Consider the following 23,944-nt stretch of genomic DNA (forward strand, 5'->3'; position numbering starts at 1 on the left):
GCTTCCATCTGCTGAAAAGCTTTATGGAGATGAAGATTTCATTTTTCAGCACGACCTGGCACCTGCTCACAGTGCCAAAACCACTGGTAAATGGTTTACTGACCATGGTATTACTGTGCTCAATTGGTCTGCCAACTCTCCTGACCTGAACCCCATAGAGAATCTGTGAGATATTGTGAAGAGAAAGTTGAGAGACGCAAGAACCAACACTCTGGATGAGCTTAAGGCCGCTATCGAAGCATCCTGGGCCTCCATAACACCTGAGCAGTGCCACAGGCTGATTGCCTCCATGCCACGCCGCATTGAAGCAGTCATTTCTGCAAAAGGATTCCCGACCAAGTATTGAGTGCATAACTGAACATAATTATTTGAAGGTTAACTTTTTTTATTTTAAAAACACTTTTCTTTTATTGGTCGGATGAAATATGCTAATTTTTTGAGATAGGAATTTTGGGTTATCATGAGCTGTAGGGCAAAATCATCAATATTAAAACAAAACAATAAAAGGCTTGAACTACTTCAGTTGTGTGTATTTGAATCTAAAATATATGAAAGTCTAATGTTTATCAGTACATTACAGAAAATAATGAACTTTATCACAATATGCTAATTTTTTTAGAAGATCCTGTATTACATCATCCTGTATGTAAGCCTCCTCTTTTTTCTCAATTTTATTGGTTTCAAACAATTTTATCTGCTGCAGGCGCCTCCTTCCCCCTTTGCATTGTTGCCTCCTCACCAGGAGGGTTCGGGCTCCAGCTTGGGCCACCAGGCCTGTCCCACCAACTATAGCTTTATCAAGAGTGTGACCAAGACCTAGAGGGAGCCCTGGGGAGCCGAGTGCAGACTGATTCCTCCACATGCCTATATGGCTGGTGCACTAAAAAGCAGCCTTGTTTTGTGAGTTTCCCTTCACACTCCACAAATCACCAACTCAGCATTAATACTACACAATCTTGGCTTCCTTTGTGTCTGTATATTTTATAAGGTGATGAACATCTTATCTCTCAGATGAGGATACAGCGGTAATAATATGTGTAAGTGACATCGCATTGCTCTACAAACATAACACAGATCTCTTGCTATAAGTACATATAGGTCTGTTGTCACAGGAGTAATACATTGCTTCCATTGTCTCATCAAGCTGTACAACTGCTTTTCCATGTATGGTCAATGCTCTATGTGTACGGGTGGTCAGTGTCGGGCAAATTATGAAATGGTTATATCTGCTATATCTGGAAGTATAGAAAATAAAAAGTATAATAAAGTAACAAAAATTATGAGAGGAGTCTTACTCTATCACACGCCCAACTCTGAGTTCAAATTCGAGTATTTCTCAAGATACTGGTATTTAATATAAATAAATACTAGAATATATCAGTACAATTGTAAATTGAATTTCTGAATTATATTAAACTCAGAAGACAATTCTTGATATGACAATGATGGCTAAGACCAATAAAATCTCATACATAGATTGGGCAAACATAAGATAACAGATATTCTATCTTTATCTTCAGGCTAATATACGGTCTAGCTTAAAACACAGAATAAGCAGGAATTGATCTGACCTGATAAAACTACAATAGTTAACCATAAAAACAACATATATCAATTTTTGGGTGTGACCTTTTGAAGGGGAAAGCAAAACGTATTTTGAAAGCAAAAAATGAAAAGAAAAAGACCTGGTCTGTGTAATAAGCTCTCTATTTCCCCAATCAGTCACAGCTTGGATACCATCACTCTATGAGGAAAATAAGGAAAAATCTAAGGAAAAATAAATCCAATATAAGTGGGTGTTTCCAATGTGCACTTTGGAAAAACCCACCCCTTTCGGTGACTATATAATAATGATTACCGGATAATGAATAAAATAATCAAAGTATCTAAGCTGTTACTTAAATAATATGAATGTAATGAAATCCTTTATATTTACCTAATTAACGGAGTCTAGGATCTTATAAAGGTGTTTCTCCTTGGGTGTGCCACTGAATGTCTCCCCTCTTAGGTGGGGGAGTCTTGTGAGGGTGTGCCTGTGTCTGGGTGTGAAGGTGTGTCTCCTTGGGTGTGCCACTGGATGTCTCCCCTCTTAGGCGTGGGAGTCTTGTGAGGGTGTGCCTGTGTCTGGGTGTGAAGGTGTGTCTCCTTGGGTGTGCCACTGGATGTCTCCCCTCTTAGGTGGGGGAGTCTTGTGAGGGTGTGCCTGTGTCTGGGTGTGAAGGTGTGTCTCCTTGGGTGTGCCACTGGATGTCTCCCCTCTTAGGTGGGGGAGTCTTGTGAGGGTGTGCCTGTGTCTGGGTGTGAAGGTGTGTCTCCTTGGGTGTGCCACTGGATGTCTCCCCTCTTAGGTGGGGGAGTCTTGTGAGGGTGTGCCTGTGTCTGGGTATGAAGGTGTGTCTCCTTGGGTGTGCCACTGGATGTCTCCCCTCTTAGGTGGGGGAGTCTTGTGAAGGTGTGCCTGTGTCTGGGTGTGTTTTTTTTTCTGATGACTAGGCCTCATAATTTATCCTTAGCACTATCTAAAATCTGGCCCCGGAGATTAACTCTTTAACCAATCAGTAATCAATAGGTGTGTTCCTTCAAATTAAATTTTAACTTAAAGGAGTTATCAGGCATTTTGGGGGAAAAAAGCTTTACTTACCTGGGGCTTTCTCCATCCCCTCGCAGCCGACTGTCGACTTTGGGGTCGGCCTCTGCACCGTGCATGGAGACCGGGACGGTGGCTCAGAGCGGAGCGGTCAGCGTGGGACAGTCGGCTGCAATGGGCTGGAGAAAACCCTAGGTGGGTAAAGCTTTTTTTTTTCCCAAAATGCCTGTGTATTCTCATTTTTTTTTATTTCTGGATGTGTACTATTCTCCAGCAGGTGGCACCCTTGACTCACCAATAATTTGTACTGACATGTCATTATTTTCCCAGCAGGTGGCGCTATTGGATCATGTTTAAAATAAGAGGTGAAATATGACCTATGAATTTGGTAGAAACATGTAATATTGACACTTGCTTCAAGGTAGACAATAGGTCCCTAATCTCTTAATACCTTTCTTAAATAAAAGACCCAGCTACATACAGGATACCTCCCACCTCCTGAACAAACTGACAGCCATCGGCCCAGTACCTGAGGGAACCATACTGGCCACGATGGACGTGGAGTCCCTGTACACGAACATTCCCCATGATGATGGTATTGCGGCCTGCTGTAAATATCTTCAGGGTCAGGGCATATCTGTAAAGCCTATTGCTGGACTGATCAAATTCATTCTCACTCATAATTATTTCACTTTTGGACAGGACCTCTATTTACAGCAGATGGGCGTGGCAATGGGTTCGCGATTCGCACCACAGTATGCAAATCTCTTCATGGCCAAAATCGAAGAGGAATACCTCAATGCATGTGGCATAAAACCCATGGCCTACTTCCGCTTCATTAATGATATTTTAATCATCTGGTCCGCAAGTGAGGATGATCTTCTCCAGTTCCACAGGAACTTCAACGCCTTCCATCCTACAATCAAATTGAAACTTACCTACTCTCACACAGAGATTAACTTTCTGGACACCACCATATACATCAGTGGTAACAACTAGAGATGTTGCGAACCTCCGATTTTCGGTTCGCGAACTTCCGCGGAAGGTTCGGTTCGCGGAAAAGTTCGCGAACCGCAATAGACTTCAATGGGGAGGCGAACTTTGAAAAATAGAAAAAATTATGCTGGCCACAAAAGTGATGGAAAAGATGTTTCAAGGGGTCTAACACCTGGAGGGGGGCATGGCGGAGTGGGATACATGCCAAAAGTCCCGGGGAAAAATCTGGATGTGACGCAAAGCAGCGTTTTAAGGTCAGAAATCACATTGAATGCTAAATTGCAGGCCTAACGTGCTTTCAAACATCTTGCATGTGTATACATCAATCAGGGAGTGTAATTAGAGTACTGCTTCACACTGACACACCAAACTCACTGTGTAACGCACCGCAAACAGCTGTTTGTGTAGTGACGGCCATGCTGGACTACTGCGCAACATGGCGAGATTGCTCTTCCTCACTCAGTGATGTCAGGTAATGTGTGACTTCCTTCTCAACTTTCCATGGCATTGTTAAAAAGCTTACGTTTTGTTTTTAAATTACATTTTCTACTTGCTGTGTACTTGTTCAGTACCGAGAATCCTGTGGAGGCGGGCAAGTCTGCCATTGTGACCCCGGGTAATGGCCGGGGAATGAGGGGTTTGAATCCGGTGTGGAGCCTGAGCAACGGCTACCACTACACATCCAAGGAGGGCAGCAGGCAGGCATGCACGCCCGCCCGCCCGCCCCGAGGTAGTGACCAAAAATAACAATACAGGAGGAGGACTTTCGAGGCCCTGCTGTGTATTTAAAATGAATGTACTTTAAATCCTTTAACGAGAACCAGTTATGGCGGGCAAAGATGACACCACATTCCTTTCACGAGAATCATATGGAGGCGGGCAAGTCTGTCATTTGTGACCCCGGGTAATGGCCGGGAAATGAGGGATGGAATCCGGTGTGGAGCCTGAGAAACGGCTACCACTACACATCCAAGGAGGGCAGCAGGCAGGCATGCACGCCCGCCCCGAGGTAGTGACCAAAAATAACAATACAGGAGGCGGACTTTCGAGGCCCTGCTGTGTATTTGAAATGAATTAACTTTAAATCCTTTAACGGGAATCCGTTATGGAGGGCAAGTCTGCCATTGTCACCGCGGGGAATGAAGGTTGGATTCCGGCCCGAAGTGGGAGCCTGCTGAGACCCATGCTGTAGCTGCCCTGACCGTGCTTTGCAGACCAGGCATCTGTGGTCAGATGGACCCTTGAGCCAGCGGAAGACCAACCAAGTCGAAAGCATTTGCCAAGAATGTTTTACGGAGGGCAAGTTTTTTTTGCCCTTTTTTTACATTTTTTGAAAATTATAGATGGTTGTATTTTTAAATAGTTTGAAAGTTTAGATGGTTGTATTTTTAAATTGTTTGAAAGTGTATCCATTCAAGTGCAAGTTATGCACTGACTGCCAGGTATAATGTGCAGTCACAGATGCAGTGAAAGGTATGCAGTGACTGCAAACAGCCGTTTGTGTAGTGACGGGCGTGCTGGACTGGTGCGCACCATGACGAGAGTGCAGGTGATGGTGGCTTTTCAGCCCATATGCTCGCCCGGCTGATGTAGCTGAATGACAGAACAGTGACTGTCCAGCTGATCAAATTTGGTCTGACCACAATGAAGCAACGACCTTATTATCTTTTGTGTGCCACCCCCACCCGAGACACTCAAATAGCCGGCGGTCATTGCTTCATTGTGATGCGCAAGCCCCTTCACCGCAGCAAGGTAATGATCACGAAGGGGGATGGGCACATGTACACGCACCAGAAAAATTAAATTCAGGAATCCGCCTAGAGTCCTGGACCCTGTTGGTAGTGGCGGAGAAGGCAGTCAAGCGGCCTGCAGGCAGAGATGCTGTGTGTGGGGACTGACTTAGTCTTCGGTCGTGCAGTAGCCCTCCGTGATCCATTCCTCATTCATTTTGATAAAGGTCAGGTACTGAACACTGTCGTGACTTAAACGACTTCTCTTCTCAGTAACTATGCCTCCAGCTGCACTGAAGGTCCTTTCTGACAGGACGCTTGCGGCAGGGCAAGAGAGAAGTTGTATGGCAAATTGGGACAGCTCTGTCCACAGGTCAAGCCTGCGCAACCAGTAGTCCAAGGGCTCATCGTCGCTTTTCGCAGAGTCTACATCCACACTCAAGGCCAGGTAGTCGGCTACCTGCCGGTCCAGGCGTTGGTGGAGGGTGGATCCGGAAGGACTATGGCGAGGAGTTGGACTAAAGAACGTCCGCATGTCCGACATCACCCTGAGATCGCTGGAGCATCCTGTTCTTGCCTGCGTGGACTTGGGAGGAGGAGGGTTACTGCCAGTGGTACCTTGATTGCGTTGTGCAGCCACATCACCCTTAAATGCATTGTAAAGCATCATCGACAGCTTGTTCTGCAAGTGCTGCATCCTTTCCGCCTTTTGTTGAGTTGGTAACAGGTCCGCCACTTTGTGCCTGTACCGAGGGTCTAGTAGCGTGGCCACCCAGTACAGGTCATTCGTCTTGAGTTTTTTGATACGGGGGTCCCTCAACAGGCTGGACAACATGAAAGAGGACATCTGCACAAATCTGGATGCAGACGTACTCTCCATCTCCTCTTTCTCTTCCTCAGTGACGGGACGCAACTCCTCTTCCTCCCCCCAGCCACGAACAATACCACGGGAACGTGGAGCAGCAGAAGCCCCCTGTGATGGCTGCCGCAGTTGTTCTCCTTCCGCCGCCTCTTCCTCCTCCACAGAAACACCTTCCTCATCATCACCATCATCAGAGTCTGACTCCTCTCCTTCCCCACACGACTCCTCTTCTTCCTCTTCCTTCCCCTCTGTGCTGCCGCCGGTGTTGTGGAAACATCGGGTTCGTGTGTAAATGGCTCCCACGACTCCTGCTGCCCTAACTCTTCTTGTTCACGCTCCTCCACAGCTGTATCCACCACTCTACGCACGGCACGCTCCAGGAAGTAGGCGTAGGGGATCAAGTCGCTGATGGTGCCCTCATCGCGACTCACCAGTTTGGTCACCTCATCAAATGGCTCCATGACCCTGCATGCATTTCGCATCAGTGTCCGGTTGTTGGGCCACAACATCCCCATCCTCCCAGATTGTGTCCTTATACTGTAATGATACAGGTACTGGGTGACGGCTTTCTCCTGGTCTAGCAGGCGAGAGAACATCAGCAGGGTGGAATTCCAGCGAGTCGGGCTATCGCAAATCAGGCGTCTCACCGGCAAGTTGTTTCTACGCTGAATGTCCGCAAAGCGTGCCATGGCCTTGTAAGAGCGCCTGAAATGCCCACACAACTTCCTGGCCTGCTTCAGGACGTCCTCTAAGCCTGGGTACTTGGACACAAATCTTTGCACGACCAGATTAAGCACATGTGCCATGCAGGGTATGTGTGTCAGCTTTCCCAAATTCAACGCAGCAATGAGATTGCTGCCGTTGTCACACACCACGTTGCCGATCTCAAGCTTGTGCGGGGTCAGCCATTGCTCCACCTGTTTGTTAAGAGCAGCCAGGAGAGCTGCTCCAGTGTGACTCTCCGCTTTCAGGCAAGACATGTCTAACACTGCATGACACCGTCGCACCTGGCATGCAGCATAGGCCCTGGGGTGCTGGGGCTGTGTAGCTGGAGAGGAGATGGCGGCACCAGCCAAGGAGGAGGAGGATGACGACAGCGAAGCGGTGATAGCAGGTGGAGAGGAGGTGGCTGGAGGCCTGCCTGCAAGCCGTGGAGGTGTGACAAGTCGGTCCTCTGCGCAGCCACGTACTCCCTGCTTGCTACCATCGGTCACCAGGTTGACCCAATGGGCTGTGTATGTAATGTAGTGGCCCTGCCCGTGCTTGGCAGACCAGGCATCCGTGGTCAGGTGGACCTTTGACCCAGCGCTGTGTGTCAGAGATGACACCACTTGCCTCTCAACTGCACGGTACAGTTTTGGTATGGCCTTTTGTGAAAAATAATTGCGGCCTGGTATCTTCCACTGCGGTGTACCAATGGCCACAAACTTACGGAAAGCCTCCGACTCCACCAGCTTGTATGGTAAAAGCTGGCGAGCTAATAGTTCTGCCACGCCAGTTGTCAGACGCCGGGCAAGAGGGTGACTGGCAGACATTAGCTTCTAATACACAATTTCACATAAATGAGTATGGGGCTTTAAATGAACAAAATACAGTCTTTAATTCTTCTTATATAAATCTTCACAACTGTGGACACATGGATCAACACAATTTCGGATTCCCAAATACAACAAAACGATTGCCTGACACGTGTTTCACGGTACAAGACTGCTTCCTCAGAGGCATACAGTGTGCATATACATCTGTTTAAAACACATAACAAGATTTATATTACATACCAGTCGAGGATCATGTGTATATCAGGATACAGGAATAGGCCGTAAGTAGGTAAAAAACCTTTTCTCTTACCACATGTCGACCCACCTATAGAATGTGACCGCAATCTGTAAAAATTACAGCCAATGAGTATAACTGTGCAGTCCATAGCCAAATTGGCTCACAAACGTCACTGTCATCAAATCTAGCATAATTCGCTATATACATAATATACCCCAACTCCCCCACCTGTGATTATATATATATAGGGGGTATCTCTAACTGTGTCCTATCAAATACCAAGCACTATAAGACACCATTATACCATACACCACCTAGTGCATAGTGTGATCAGAACATACTAGGACACCATTATACCATGAACCACCTTGTGCATAGTGTGATGAAGACATATCCAGATGCCAACTAAGCGACCCCAGTTTCCAAAAGGTACCGTGTCGTAGAGGCAATATATATATCGATGCCAGACACATGTATATCAGCATGGTGTGTATACACACATATAGTGTGTTACATAAGATGTAATGGCCACCACAGCCTACCATAAAGCATCATATATACATATACGCTGTCTGTGCACACCTATATCCCAATAGTTATAGCATATAATATCATGCTGCACAACATATCCCCTCACCTTCCATATATATAAGCATCACCGTAAAACTATAACACCACAAAGTGTATACAGCGTTGTAAGCATACGGGCACATCTCATACCTGTGAAGCTACAAAGACTGGTGTTCAGCGTACAGATCCCGGCTGCCACAGCTATCCCCGGGAAAGGAAGTAGACAGATAGAGAAGACCCATGTGACTAAATAAGCCCAGTGTGGGCCAATCAGAGAAGTGCAGAAGGGCTGATCACTACATCACGCCGCCATGGTCCGCACGCCAGTGCTCAGGTGGAACGCAAAGATCCCGGCGGAAGTGCGTCAGCTCACCCCGGGCCAATCAAAACAGTGAAAAAAGGCATAAGGCTACATCACACCGCCGTAATCCGCCCACCGCCATTAGCTTCTTCCGCTCAAATACTTCCTTCACGGACAGCTGGGTACTGCTGTGGGCAGAGGAGAAGGAACCGCTCAAGGGAAGAGGCGGCGTGGAGGAGGGTGGCTGTGAAGGTGCAAGGGAGAAAGTGGATGAAGATTATGCACCTGAAGGAGGAAGAGGAGAAGGAGGGTGGCTTGTCTTTTGAGGGGTGCTGCTTTTCCTCAGGTGTTCTTGCCATAGCTGTTTGTGCCTTCTCTCCAGGTGCCTTCGTAAGGCACTTGTCCCTACGTGAGAGTTGGCCTTTCCACGGCTCAATTTTTGCTGGCAGAGACAACAGATGGCTTTGCTCCGATCTGAGACACACACGTTAAAAAATTTCCAAACCGCTGAACCCCCCTGGGGTGATGACGCTAGAGTGGCATCAGCAGCTGACGTTGAAGGGCATGTTGGCTGGCTGGCCATAGCTGGTGATACATGGAGCCGGACACTACCCCCAGCTGTTTCTGAGGACGAGCTACCTCTGCTTCTATCATGGAGTCGTCTCCTCCTACTTCTCTCTGACTCCTCCTCTGAACTGTCCACCTGGTCATCTCCTCTACCGGGAACATATGTGGTATCCATATAATCGTCATCATAATCCTCCTGGCCAGCTGCGCTTTTCCTCAGACACCTCCTCAAGTGCACCAACTTCAGGTGGTCCACCATCATCCCCATCCACACACGTTACGTCCATACTATCGCCACCTAACTCAGACATAGGAGGTGGTGTACCTGCGCCTTCTTGTTGTTGTTGCAGTAGTGGCTGGGAATCAGTGATTTCACCACCACCACCAAATAACTCCTGCGAAGTGTCAAATGCTGCGGGAGATGAGGTGTTCTGTGTTAAATACTCAATCACCTCCTCACGATTTTGGGAAGTGATGGCAAGTGCCTTCTTCTGAGCACTGTATTTTGGGGCAGGTCCGCACGAAATCACAGCAACACCACCTCGCACAGCCACAGACCTGCCGATGCCTGGTGGCCTTCCTCTGGGTCTGCCTCTACCTCTTCCTCTACCTGGTTTGTCCATTTTGTCCACCTCGGGAGTATGCTAGCTATATGCAGTGAGGTGGGTTCTCACTCAACACAACAGGTAGTTAGATGCAGTGAGCTGGGTTCACTGAACAGTAAAGGTACTTAAGATGCAGTGAGGTGGGTTCTCACTCAACACAACAGGTAGTTAGATGCAGCGAGGTGGCCAGGTGGGTTCGCACTCAACACAACAGGTAGTTAGATGCAGTGAGCTGGGTTCACTCAACACAACGCTAGGTATATGCTGTGATGAGGTGGGTTAAGTAAACACAACAGGTACTGGGTAGTTAGATGCAGTGAGCTGGGTTCACTCAACAGTAAAGGTACTTAAGATGCAGTGACTGAGGTGGGTTCTCACTCAACACAACAGGTAGTTAGATGCAGTGAGGTGGCCAGGTGGGTTCTCACTCAACACAACAGGTAGTTAGATGCAGTGAGCTGGGTTCACTCAACACAAAGCTAGGTATATGCAGTGATGAGGTGGGTTAAGTAAACACAACAGGTACTGGGGTATATGCAGTACTGGGTAGTACAATGTGCAGCTCCCTGTCACACACACAGGTAGTCACTGAATGTGCTGGGCTGCTGGCAGTGGCACACACAATATCAATTAGCAAGGCTGTGCATGCAACAAAAGTGTCAGTTTGACACACAGAAAAAAAAAATGTACAGGTTGAGCTCTGAAAAGAGCTGTTGCTGGGTGCTTTAAAAGCAATAATAATCAGTCAGGAGCAAGCAAAGCAGCCTAGAACCTAACTAATCTGTCCCTAGGAGAAAAAGTCTGCAGCAGCTGTCCCTTTCCTCTCTCTAGCAGGCACATGAGTGAGGCTAATGGCCGCCGGACCCTGCCTTATATAAGGGGGGGTGGGGCTTCAGGGCTTAGTGTAGCCTGAATGGCTACAATGTGCCTGCTGACTGTGATGCAGAGGGTCAAAGTTGACCCTCATAGTGCATTATGGGGTGAATCGAACTTCCGCAAAAGTTCGCCTGGTGCAGGCGAACGCGAACCCCCTAAGTTCGCCTGGAACCGTTCGCCGGCGAACCGTTCGCTACACCTCTAGTAACAACATACAAACCTCGCAAACCTACAGACCGTCCTACATACCTAAGATATGACAGTTTTCATCCCAAGCACATTAAAGGGGCAGTTTAGTGAAAATTATTATTTACATTAATCACATATCAGTTATTTAATATGGAGAGCATATCTTTCTCCATAGACCTTGTGTTAAAAAAAGTAGATGCTATCACTTAATTTTGCTTTGGCAGAGAGCTGAGCTGGCTCATTAGCATACTATGCGACGGGCTTCAGCCTGCTTATAGCAGACACTCCAGCTGATTTATGACGCTGACTCACACACTACATAGAGCTGCTGTTCTGAGTTCTCTGTAACTAGCTAAGTGAATAGATAAGTAACTAATTAGCAGCCTGCTTTATGTAGCAGCCTGCTTGTTTATTTACTTAGCTAGTTACAGAGAACAGCAGCTCTCTGTAGTGAGTGAGTCAGCGTTATCAGCAGGAGTGTCTGCTATCAGTGAAGTCCGGTCCGTCGTAGCATAGTGACGCAGCTCAGCTCTCTGTAGTGTATGAGTCAGCGTTATAAATCAGCTGGAGTGTCTGCTATAAGCAGGCTGAAGCCCGTCGCATAGTATGCTAATGAGCCAGCTCAGCTCTCTGCCAAAGCAAAATTAAGTGATAGCATCTACTTTTTTTAACACAAGGTCTATGGAGAAAGATATGCTCTCCATATTAAATAACTGATATGTGATTAATGTAAATAATAATTTTCACTAAACTGCCCCTTTAAGAACTCTATAATTTACAGCCAAGCTATAAGGTACAACCGGATTTGTTCTGACAGGATGGACAGAGACAAGCACCTGTATCGCCTTAAGAACACTTTCATTAAACAAGGTTACAGTCCTCCTATGGCTGAGGCCCAAATCAGGAAAGCCAGCATCATCCCCAGGACTGAACTCCTGAAATATAAGCAGCAAAACCATAAAGAGGAATGTGTCCCATTGGTTGTCACCTACAACCCACACCTGGAAATCTTAAGGAGGATTGCTTAGGAACTTCATCCCATTTTACACAAGGATCACAGACTGAGAACGATATTCCCTAAACCTCCACTCTTGTCATATCGGCAACCACACAATCTAAAACAGATGATTGTCAGGAGTTCTTTAAATAGGCCTCAACAAAACGGATCATCACCCTGCCGACAAAAAATATGTGGGACCTGCAGACACATTTACTCCACTGACAGGTTAACGATACCAGGTTCACAACAGGAGTACAGAGTACAAGGCACATTTTCCTGTGGTTCCACCAATCTGGTATATCTGATCATGTGTGCTAAATGCCCCAATGTTCTGTACGTGGGAGAAACTGGACAAACTGCGCAAACGTATGAATGGACACAGGCACACTATTAATGATACCAAATCTGGACTCCCAGTTGCTACACACTTTCGGTCCAACGGACATAGCATGTATGATCTTCGTGTCACTGCCCTGAAGGGCGGCTTCAAAATGTCAAATGACCGATTAATAGCAGAAACAAAATTTATAAATCGGTTCAAAGCTGTGGAGAAGGGTTTGAATAAAAGACACCAACTTTTTATATTGGTATGAGACTGATGATATTTGAACTTTCTCAGCCATTGTAGCTGAACTTGTGAACTAAGAATTTACGATACCTCTGGGTCAATCCTAATCCCAGGTCTGTAAGCATCGAGTAAACAAGGATCCTTATCTCAACTAACAAACTCTAACCCCATTTAGATGGTCTGTTTGAATTAAGGCATCTTAATGACATGTATTTATGCTTGAAAAAAATATCTGTTTTCCCTTTCGATGTTGCATGTATATAGCTGTCGGTACCACCAGCCTGCAAACTAATAGGATATAAGCCCGATGAAGGCTGCAAGGCCAAAAGCTTGCTTATTTTTATTCATTTTTAGTTAGCCAATAAATGGTATCATCCTGATTTATAACTTCTTGCTTTTACTGATGGCTAACACGGTACAATACCCTACTGCTACTCATATATAAGACATTTCATGAATGGGGATATGTATACTCTTAATAATAAGGAGATTCATATGCCATTCTCCATTCAATCTGACATTCTTAAAATTCAAACTATCTTTCTCATCAGCCTCCAAACAAAAACATTGCTTTAAGAGTATCCAAGGCTGTTCAAACATCTAAGATTTGTTTAACATTTAAAGGGAACAAGAGACGAAGCCTGGGTAAAAAATGAAAAAGATTTTATACATACCTGGGGCTTCCTCCAGCCCCATGAGCCTGGATCGCTCCCACGCCGCCGTCCTCCGCTGCCTCCATCGCCACTACCGGGTCCCGTCACTTCCGGCGGACGCGGCCAATTGTACGCAAGAGCAGGGACTCCCTCCATATCCTTACGCACGCGCCTGCATTGTATAGCGGCGCATGCGTAAGGATATGGTGGGAGTCCCTGCTCCTGCGTGCAATTGGTCGCATCCGCCGGCAGTGACGCACTGCACTTGCGTCGACTGGCTGAAAGTACGGGACCCGGTACCGACGGATAGAGGCAGCGGAGGACGGCGGCGTGGGAGCGATCCAGGCATATGGGGCTGGAGGAAGCCCCAGGTATGTATAAAAGCTTTTTTCAAATGTCTCTTTAACATCTGCGGCTGCGGGCAAGCAGGGTGTCTCCGCAGCCACCTCGGTTCCCTGCTCGGAAGTTTTTTCCGTTCCGCCGGCGTCTAGCACGCCAAGGACGGAATTGTCATTGGCACATAGGGTTGCTGTATCGCACGGACGCGCGCGTAGACAGGACCTTTATGCTGGGAGGAGGCGCGTCAGCTGACCCGCTGGTCGGCTGACGTCAGAGGGGACTCACGCCGCTCAGGATTGGCTAATTGTAGTGGGCGCGGCTGTGAGGTCTCCTCTGCTTCTTAAGCCTTCACGGTTCACTCGCCACCTGTCTGCTGTTGCGAATACATACGTGTTAGCGCTCAGACCTTAGACTAGTATCCGGTGTGCTTTGATCTGGGAGGAAACCAGGGATTTCACACAAGACTAGGACTATTGCTTTATTGTATTATTATTGATATTTTGTGTATGACTCTGGCTTATCTCTGACTCTGCTATTGCTTTACGTTTCTGTACCTCTGCCCATCTGATCTAGTTGCTGAACCTCTGCCTGAATACCTACTACTCTTTTGCCTACTGATTCTGTACTGTATCTGCCTCTCAGTTGCCGAACCTAGTCTGTCTGACCTCTCTACTCACCAGTGGGCCCTTGCCACTGGTGAGGTGCTCTTCTGATAGTACCCACCAGCTCCTCTGGTGAGGCTTAGTTAAATCTACTCAGTTACTGTTACTGATAGTACCCACCAGCTCCTCTGGTGAGGTCTCATTAAACTAATCAATTACTGTTGCACCAAGCACATCTCATTCTGTGTTCCTGTTAGCTATACTTGCATTATTGGTGATTCTGCAGATCACCACATAATCAGGTATAGCGTCTGTATTATTGGTGATTCTGCAGATTACCACATAATCAGACGCCTGTGTTTCTACACCAAAACATTATACAATCGTTACAGAACAGCAGACCAGAAAAAATATGGATACACTGTGCAATCGGATTGAACTTTTGACCACGACCGTTACCGATCTCGTCAAGACGGTTAACGTACAGCAGGCCCAGATAGACCAATTGCTTGAGGCAGTTAATCGTCTGAAAAGTACTAATGCACAAGTGTCATCCCCTCCTGTTAATGAGCCCAGGATGCCCCCTCCTGAAAATTTTTCAGGGCATCGCTCTGACTTCAGAAACTTTAAGCACCGATGCCTTTCTTATTTTGAGTTACGGCCAGTATCGTCAGACACAGAGAGCCAGAGAGTCACACTGATAAAGACCTTATTATCAGGTGATTCGCAGTCCTGGGCCTACAGTCTCCCTGATGGGCATGAGGCCTTGGTCTCTGTTCTGGACTTCTTTAAAGTGATGGCAGTTATATATGATGATCCGGATTTAGCAATGACGTCAGAGAGGAAGCTTAAGACTCTCAGGCAGGGTCATAACTCAGTTGAAAATTATGCCGCTGAGTTTAGAAGGTGGGCGGTGTCAGCCAGATGGGGGCAGTATGCATTATTAGATTGTTTTTTGTCAGGATTATCCGATGCAGTGGCTGATCTTATGTTAGGTCACCCTGAGCCTAAGTCAGTTGATGAGGCCATTTCCCTGGCAATAAAAATTGATCGCCGAGTGCGATACCAGAAGCAGACTCGAGGCAGAACGCCAGGGAGACTTGCTTCTGGCATGTTCTCTCCTCCTGTTCCTCCTTCTCCTCCGCCTGATGAGCCGATGCAAATTGGACAGTCCAAGCTCACTGAGGTTGAGAAGAACAGGAGGCGTACCGAGAAACTCTGTCTTTATTGTGTAGAGAAGAGGCATATCGTAGCAAATTGTCCCAAGAAGGCGGAAAACTCCATCGCCTAGGTGTAGCTGGAGGTACTACCCTAGGTGATCCAGTCTTACCTCTAAAGAATAAGCGTGTACTTCTCCTGTGTTCTATTACCTGGGAGGATCAAGTCCATTCCACCCAGGCCTTTGTAGACTCGGGTTCTGCAGTTAATGTTATGACATTTGACTTCGCAATTAAGTTTGGTTTTCCTCTCCTTCCTGTGGGACGTCAGATTATAGTGACTGCAATGGATGATTCACTGTTGCAAGGGAAATTACCACTCACTCAGACTCCGTTATTATTGTGTCAGTTGGGGGTGTTGCATAAAGAACAGATACAGTTTTTGGTTCTGGAGATGTCCACCTCCACAGTGATTCTCGGTATGCCGTGGCTTAGAAAACACTCCCCTCAGATTGACTGGAGTTCCAGGCAATTGTTAGCCTGGTCCTTCTACTGTCATCATCATTGTTTGGAGAAAGTCACAGTAGGAGCTACCGAGATCCAAGTGGAGGGGTTGCCGTCTCACTCCTCTGGTTCCACTAATATTGAGGCCTGGAAGGACTGGGCACCTATGCTGAGCCCATTTCAGCAGGAAGCCCCAGAAGGGAAACCAGATGGAGTTCTATTTGTACCTCTCCAGTTCAGATTTAAGATTCTTCATGTGTTTCACTCCCATAAGAATGCAGGTCACCCTGGTGTTGCCCGTACGCAGGAGCTATTGGACAGATGTGTTTGGTGGCCTTCCATTGTATCTGACTGTAAGGACTTTGTGGGGAGCTGTTCTGTTTGTGCCAGGAGCAAACCCTCCAGACGAGCTCCCGTTGGCACTTTACAGTCACTACCTGTGCCAGAACAGACTTTATAAGGGAACTGCCCAGGTCTCAGGGAAAAACTGTCATATGGGTGGTAGTCGATAGGTTCAGTAAAATGGCCCATTTCGTTCCTTTGGATGGACTCCCCTCTGCTCAAGAACTGGCAGAGCTCTTCATTCACCACATTTTTCGTTTGCATGGTATCCCGGAGAATGTGGTGTCAGATAGGGGAGTCCAGTTCGTCTCCAAATTTTGGAGGGCCTTTTGTAATCATCTGGGCATGAACCTATCATTTTCCTCCGGCTACCACCCACAGACGAATGGCCAAACAAAGGGTTAACTAGTCCCTGGAACAGTTTCTAAGGTGTTATGTGGCAGACACCCAGACTGATTGGGTTAAATTCTTGTCGTTTGCAGAGTTTGCCCATAATAATTTGAATAGTTCCTCCTCGGGGTTCTCTCTGTTTCAGGTTGTGACGGGGAGATCCCCTAAGTTCTCTTCTTTGCCTGTGGTGGCATCTCCTTTCCCAGCACTGGAGGAGTGGCAGGGAACCTTGAAAGAGATCTAGACCTTGGTTCAGAAAAATCTCAAAAAGGCTTTTGTGACCCAGAAAAAACAGGCAGACAGGAAACGTTCGGGAGAGTGGGACTTTACACCGGGGGATCTGGTGTGTGGCTGTCTACTCGACATTTGGCTCTGAAGCAGCCCTCTGCCAGGTTGGGCCCTAGATATATGGGTCCATACCCTGTCTCCAAGAGAATCAATAAGGTCACATATGCTGTTTCACTTCCGTCCAGCGTCTAGCACACCGAGGACGGAATTGTCATTGGCACATAGGGTTGCTGTATCGCGCGGCTGCGCGTGTAGACAGGACCTTTATGCTGGGAGGAGGCGCGTCAGCTGACCCGCTGGTCGGCTGACGGCAGAGGGGACTCACGCCGCCCAGGATTGGCTAATTGTTGTGGGCGCGGCTGTGAGGTCTCCTCTGCTTCTTAAGCCTTCACGGTTCACTCGCAACCTGTCTGCTGTTGCGAATACATACAGTACGTGTTAGCGCTCAGACTATTGCTTTATTGTATTAATATTGATATTCTGTGTATGACTCTGGCTTATCTCTGACTCTGCTATTGCTTTACGTTTCTGTACCTCTGCCCATCTGATCTAGTTGCTGAACCTCTGCCTGAATACCTACTACTCTTTTGCCTACTGATTCTGTACTGTATCTGCCTCTCAGTTGCCGAACCTAGTCTGTCTGACCTCTCTACTCACCAGTGGGCCCTTGCCACTGGTGAGGTGCTCTTCTGATAATACCCACCAGCTCCTCTGGTGAGGTTTAGTTAAATCTACTCAGTTACTGTTTCTGATAGTACCCACCAACTCCTCTGGTGAGGTCTCATTAAACTAATCAATTACTGTTGCACCAAGCACATCTCATTCTGTGTTCCTGTTAGCTATACTTGCATTATTGGTGATTCTGCAGATCACCACATAATCGGGTATAGCGTCTGTATTATTGGTGATTCTGCAGATCACCACATAATCGGACGCCTGTGTTGCTACACCAAAACGTTATACAATCGTTACAGTCTCTGGTTCTCTTTAAGGCTGTTGCTACACCTCAAATAATTAAACTGTCTCTCTTTGTTTCACTGGCTATCTGCTGGATAAGACCAGAACTGGATAGACTTACTCATTAAAGAGTAACTGTTAGGCATTAAATACAAAGTTAATTTTCTATTGCAGGCTGTTAAAATGTCAAAAAGGATGCTAACCAGGCAAATCAAAACTGTAAAATCAATCTTACTTTCTTCCTATTAGGTCTTTTCTCCCCATGCTCCCAGGCTCTATATACGTACAAAGATGCAAAAGAGAAGTGACATGGCATGCTGAATCAGCCTAATTGGCTAAAGCCTCTGTCACTCACTTGTCTCTGCTCTGCGATTGGCCGCCTGATCTCCCCTTCACTTTCCATGTTGCAGCCGCTGTTAGAGCACAGGGAGGGGGGCCAGAGGCTATCTGCTGTCACTGTCCTTGGCCCCCCTCCTCCAGAGGCATGTCGTCTCTCTCTCTCTGCTGCATCTGCCGCCCGCCGCATTCTCCCTCTTCCCTGTGCTGCGTATTGGGGAAGGATAACAGAGGTGCACACAGACTCACCTAATAATGGTTCCAGGCGCTGCAGTTCCCCTCTATACTGCCACCGGCGGTAGTGCAGAGAATAGATGGGATCATTGTTAGGTGAATCTGTGCCTGCTGCCTTTATCCTCCCCGCTGTGCTCTGAATCAGTGCGGGGAGAAGGGGGATGCGGAGGGGGGAGATTCTTTAACCTGGAGGGCACAAGATGGCCCCTGCCAGGAGAAGAATTAAAATTGAAGAAAAATAGCAAACCAAAACGTGGACAGTGCAATACATCAATTATGTAAATTATGTAAGTAGAGCAAGCATTTATCTACTTACATAGGTAATTTTTTTTCGGGGGGGGGGGGGGGGGGCATATGATTCCTAACATCAGAATACACTTATTAATCATTATGATGAAGCATACAGTCCTACAATCTTTATATTCTTTTATATTCTATATATAAGAAAAATTATTACATCTATTTTTATTCAATCTATAAATGAATTAATCAATCGCTCATATTGGAAAATACAACATCAATGAGATGCAAATAACTTGGACTTGTATGCAAATGTAATGCAAATTGTATACAAATAATCTCATTTGTCAGGAAAAGCGTTTGATTGGCCAAATTCCGGGCTACTTTAAATTTGCAAATTGTATGTTAATTATATTCAAATGTGCAGCTGCTGCAATTGGTCCATTTCTAATCTGCATAATCTTTGCATCAACTTGGAATTCTCAGCAGCTCACTGGCCATCCCTAATGATAATTGTTCCTACCCTCAGAATTCTATAACAGAAAGTAACGATGTTTCTCTACTTGCAGCGCGGAGTCCCGGCATCAGGAACCTCTCAGAGACTCGTCTCTCTGTATCCACAGACTGTACAACGGATGATGATGTCACTGGACAAGAGTCTCCTGCAGAGATCCTGGTTACCGCAAATATCCCCGCAGACTCCCCTCACCTGTCTAACCTCGAGGGACCTCATACCCAACACAGCTCTCCCCCTGCTGGAGGGTCTTACTCCTGTTCCATGTGTGGGAAATGTTTTGTATGGAAAAAAAGTCTTGTCAGACATGAGAGATCTCACACTGGTGAGAAGCCCTATTCGTGTGCTGAGTGTGGGAAATGTTTTGTATCTAAAGCAGGCCTTATCTGTCATGAGAGATCTCACACTGGTGTGAAGCCTTATTCATGTGCTGAGTGTGGGAAATGTTTTGGATGTAAATCAAACCTTGTCAAACATGAGAGGTTCCACACTGGTGTGAAGTCCTATTCTTGTGCAGAGTGTGGGAAATGTTTTGGCAGTAAATCACAGCTTGTCAGACATGAGAGATCTCACACTGGTGAGAAGCCCTATTCATGTGCTGTGTGTGGGAAATGTTTTGAGTTTAAATCAAACCTTGTCATACATGAGAGATGTCACACTGGTGAGAAACCATATTCTTGTACTGAGTGTGGGAAATATTTCGCACAAAAATCACATCTTGCCATCCATAAGAGATTACACACTGGTGAGAAGCCCTATTCATGTGCTGTGTGTGGGAAATGTTTTGGGCAAAAACCAAACCTTGTCACACATGAGAGATCTCACACTGATGAAAAGCCTTATTCATGTGCTGTGTGTGGGAAATGTTTTGCACTGAAATCATATCTTGTCATACATGAAAGAATCCACATCAGGGAGAAGCTCTATTCGTGTACAGAGTGTGGGAAATGTTTTGGGCACAAAACAAATCTTGTCATACATGAGAGATCTCACACTGGTGAGAAGCCCTATTCATGTGCTGAGTGTGGGAAATGTTTTGCATATAAATCGGATCTTAACAGACATAAGATATATCACACTGGCGAAAAACTCTATTCATGCATTGAGTGTGGGAAATCTTTTGTGAATAAATCACATCTTGTAAGACATGAGAGATCTCACTCAGGTGAGAAGCCCTATCCATGTGCTGAGTGTGGGAAACATTTTGCGAATAAATCACGTCTTCTCGTACATGAGAGATCTCACACTGGTGAGAAGCCGTATATGTGTGCCGACTGTGGGAAATGTTTTATAGAAAAATCAGACCTTGTTAGACATCAGAGATCTCATACTGGTGAGAAGCCCTTTTCATGTGCTGAGTGTGGGAAATCTTTTCTACATAAATCACTTCTTGTCAGTCATGAGAGATCTCACACTGGGGAAAAGCCCTATTCATGTGCTGAGTGTGGGAAACGTTTTGGGCATGAAACAAATCTTGTGATACATGTGAGATCTCACACAGGTGTTAAGCCCTATCCATGTACTGAGTGTGGGAAATGTTTTGTGAGTAAATCACATCTTGTCAGACATGAGAGATCTCACACTGGGGAGAAGCCCTATCCATGTGCTGAGTGTGGGAAACATTTTGTGAATAAATCACGTCTTGTCGTACATGAGAGATCTCACACTGGTGAGAAGCCCTATACGTGTACCGAGTGTGGGAAATGTTTTATAGAGAAGACAGACCTTGTTAGACACGAGAGAACTCACACTGGTGAGAAGCCCTATTCATGTGCTGAGTGTGGGAAATGTTTTCTACAGAAATGTAACCTTGTCAGACATGAGAGATATCACACTGGTGAAAAGCCCTATTCATGTGCTGTGTGTGGGAAATGTTTTGTACAGAAATCATATCTTCTCACACATGAAAGATCCCACACGGGTGAGAAGCCATATTCATGTGCTGAGTGTGGGAAATGTTTTGGTCAAAAATCATATCTTGTCAGTCATGAGAAATCGCACACTAGTGAGAAACCCTATTCATGTGGTGAGTGTGGAAAATGTTTTCATCATAAATCACATCTTGTCAGTCATGAGAAATATCATACTGGTGAAAAGCCATATTCATGTGCCGAGTGTGGGAAATGTTTTAAGCATAAAAAAAATCTTGTCACACACGAGAGATCTCACACTAGTGAGAAGCCCTACCCATGTGCTGAGTGTGGGAAATGTTTTATGAAAAAATCACGTCTTGTTGTACATGAGAGATCTCACACTGGTGAGAAGCCCTATACATGTGCTGAGTGTGGGAAAAGTTTTATAGAGAAATCAGACCTTGTCAGACATGAGAAAACTCACACTGGTGAGAAGCCTCATTCATGTGCAGAGTGTGGGAAATGTTTTCTACAGAAATCTAACCTTGTCAGACATGAGAGATCTCACACTGGGGAATAGCCCTGTTCATGTGCAGAGTGTGGGAAATGTTTTCAGCTTTCAGATTATCAGAGGCTTATGTTGAGTGTGGGAAATGCCTTGAAGAAAATGTGGGAAATGTAAGTGTTTTGTTTGTTTACTTTATTTCTCGAATCGTCGTCCAGGATGGCTACCTCTTGAGAGAAAACTGGTCCCACTAGGGCTGCACGATTTTAGGAAAAAATTGAAATTGCGCTTTTTCTCTCAGAAATTGCAATTTTGATTTTTTTCGTGTTTTTTTTTCAAAATAAGCCGTAGCACTAAATTCACATAGGAGCCAGTGGTGTAACAATAGGGGCTGCAAGCCATGCATCTGCGGGGGGCGGGGGAGCCCATACAGGCCCGTTTTGGGGGGCAGGAGGGGTCGCAGCATGAGAAGGAGAGCATTGGCCCAAACATCAGCACATAAGGGGGGCCACTCCCCCACTCCCTCACCTCAGGCTCTCCCCTCAGCGCTCGCCCTCCAGCAATAATCGGCAGTAGGAGCAGCGGCAGGCAGGAACACAGACATGCTTCCACGGTGGAGGTTATCAACAGGAAGTAGCGTTTGGCACTTTGATATCAGACCTCCGCGGTGAAAGCATGGAGGTATGTCTGTGTTCCTGCCCGCCGCTGCTCCTTCCTGGTTCTGCTGAAACCATTTCACATTTTTTCAAAGCAGGAGGAGCAGGAGCAGCTAATCGGTTGGCATTAGTGTGAGATTTGCAGAAAAGTGGAGAGAAGGCATTATAAACACCAACGTGATACAGCCCCCTAACACAGATCCTGGGTCATTGTCAGTGAGCGCTGCTGCAGTGGGCAGTAGGCACTGATTGGTATTGGGCAGCGGGCACTGGGCTGGTGAATTGATCACCAGAATTCAAAATTCTTATGTTGATTATATGTGGCCACTGGCCAATTATAATAGGTGCCGGCTGGTGGTAAATGTGTGCGTCTCTGTGACGGTGACCACCAGACTACGGGAGTTGGGGGGTTACCAGTTGCGCCAGTGTCGCTCACTATCCTCCTTCTCATAAGCACCGCTGGCCGCGCATTCCTCAATTCATTACCTCACTTCCTCCTTCTGGCCGGAAGGAGGAAGCACTCCATAGTAACATGGAACGCGGATGCAGCTGACACTGTGCATTGAAAGGGAAAGCCTGTGATGTACGCGTGCAATGCGGGGGCCACAAAGATGCATTGAACGTGGAAAAACAGCCGCAATAAAAAAAATTGCCACTCTGACGATACTGAAATCAACTTAACGCACATCGCGATTTCGATTAAAAAAAATTATATATTGTACAGCCCAAGGTCCCACCCCTAAAGAAACAGACAATTTGTTGAAATAAGCACAGTGCATATAATCTCCCCCTCCTTCCTGGCTATCCAGTTTTGTGACGGTTTCCCTACACCCGTGGTCACAGGCAGCACAGGGATACTTGGATGGGGGAGCCTGTGGGCACCTGTCTATAGAAACTCCAAGTTATGTATTACATCCGGCTGCAGGGGAACCTCTTTTGTGTGAGGGTTCTGTGGGGCTGTATACTGGAGGGTGTACCTTTAAGCAGCTGGTTCACTAGATGTCTGCTTGTAGGAGCAAGTAGAAGGTCCTGCAGCCGCTGTCTCTCTGTGCCCATGTGGCGGCGCCCACCAGTCAGAGAAGAAGGGCGGTCCGCAGATGAATGGAGGACTACTTCGGCCAATCTTGGTGGGGGTGGAGCTTCACCACGTGCTGGTGGCGTCTTCCGCATATAGCAAAGGGCAGCGCAGTGACGAGCTGACTGGCAGCACCTTCTGCCAGTCAACATGCAGGGGGGTAACTTCCACTTGCATGCGGACAATAAGCAGATGTGGAGCTGACTGACGTCAGCTGTGGGGGAGGTGCCAGGCTCTGACATAACTACTTTCCATCCGCCTAACGCGAAAAGGCATCGGGAAAGCGTCTCTCTCAGGTCTCAGCGATGCCATATGGTGTAATCTCGCGAGGAGCGAGATTTGATCGGAGCTCACGAAAGAACACGCTCCTGTCACGAAGCACAGCCGGCCCCAGCGATCAGCCTGTCAGCCAGCGATTGGCGCTGGCAGGCTGTTTTTTTAATGTAAGCATTCAAATGTATTCATATAGCACTGACATCTTCCACAGCACTGTACAGATTATATTGTCCTGTCACTTAACTTACCTCGGAGGGGCTTACAATCTAATCCCTTTCATAGGTATATGTCTATGTATGAGTAGTGAATGTATCTTAGTCTAGGGCCAATGGGGTGTGTGTGTGTGGGGGGGGATAAAAAAAATATTTTGTGTTCTTTTATGAATTAAAAAAACTT

General features: G+C 46.6%; 1 pseudogene; it reads left to right on the forward strand.

Moving 5' to 3' along the window:
* The window catches only part of LOC137537141 (zinc finger protein 208-like), a 71,327-nt pseudogene extending 49,341 nt beyond the window's left edge, over positions 1-21,986 (forward strand).
* Positions 21,987-23,944: the final 1,958 nt, after the last annotated feature.

Source organism: Hyperolius riggenbachi, chromosome 10, assembly GCF_040937935.1.
Source record: "Hyperolius riggenbachi isolate aHypRig1 chromosome 10, aHypRig1.pri, whole genome shotgun sequence".
Lineage (NCBI taxonomy): Eukaryota > Metazoa > Chordata > Amphibia > Anura > Hyperoliidae > Hyperolius > Hyperolius riggenbachi.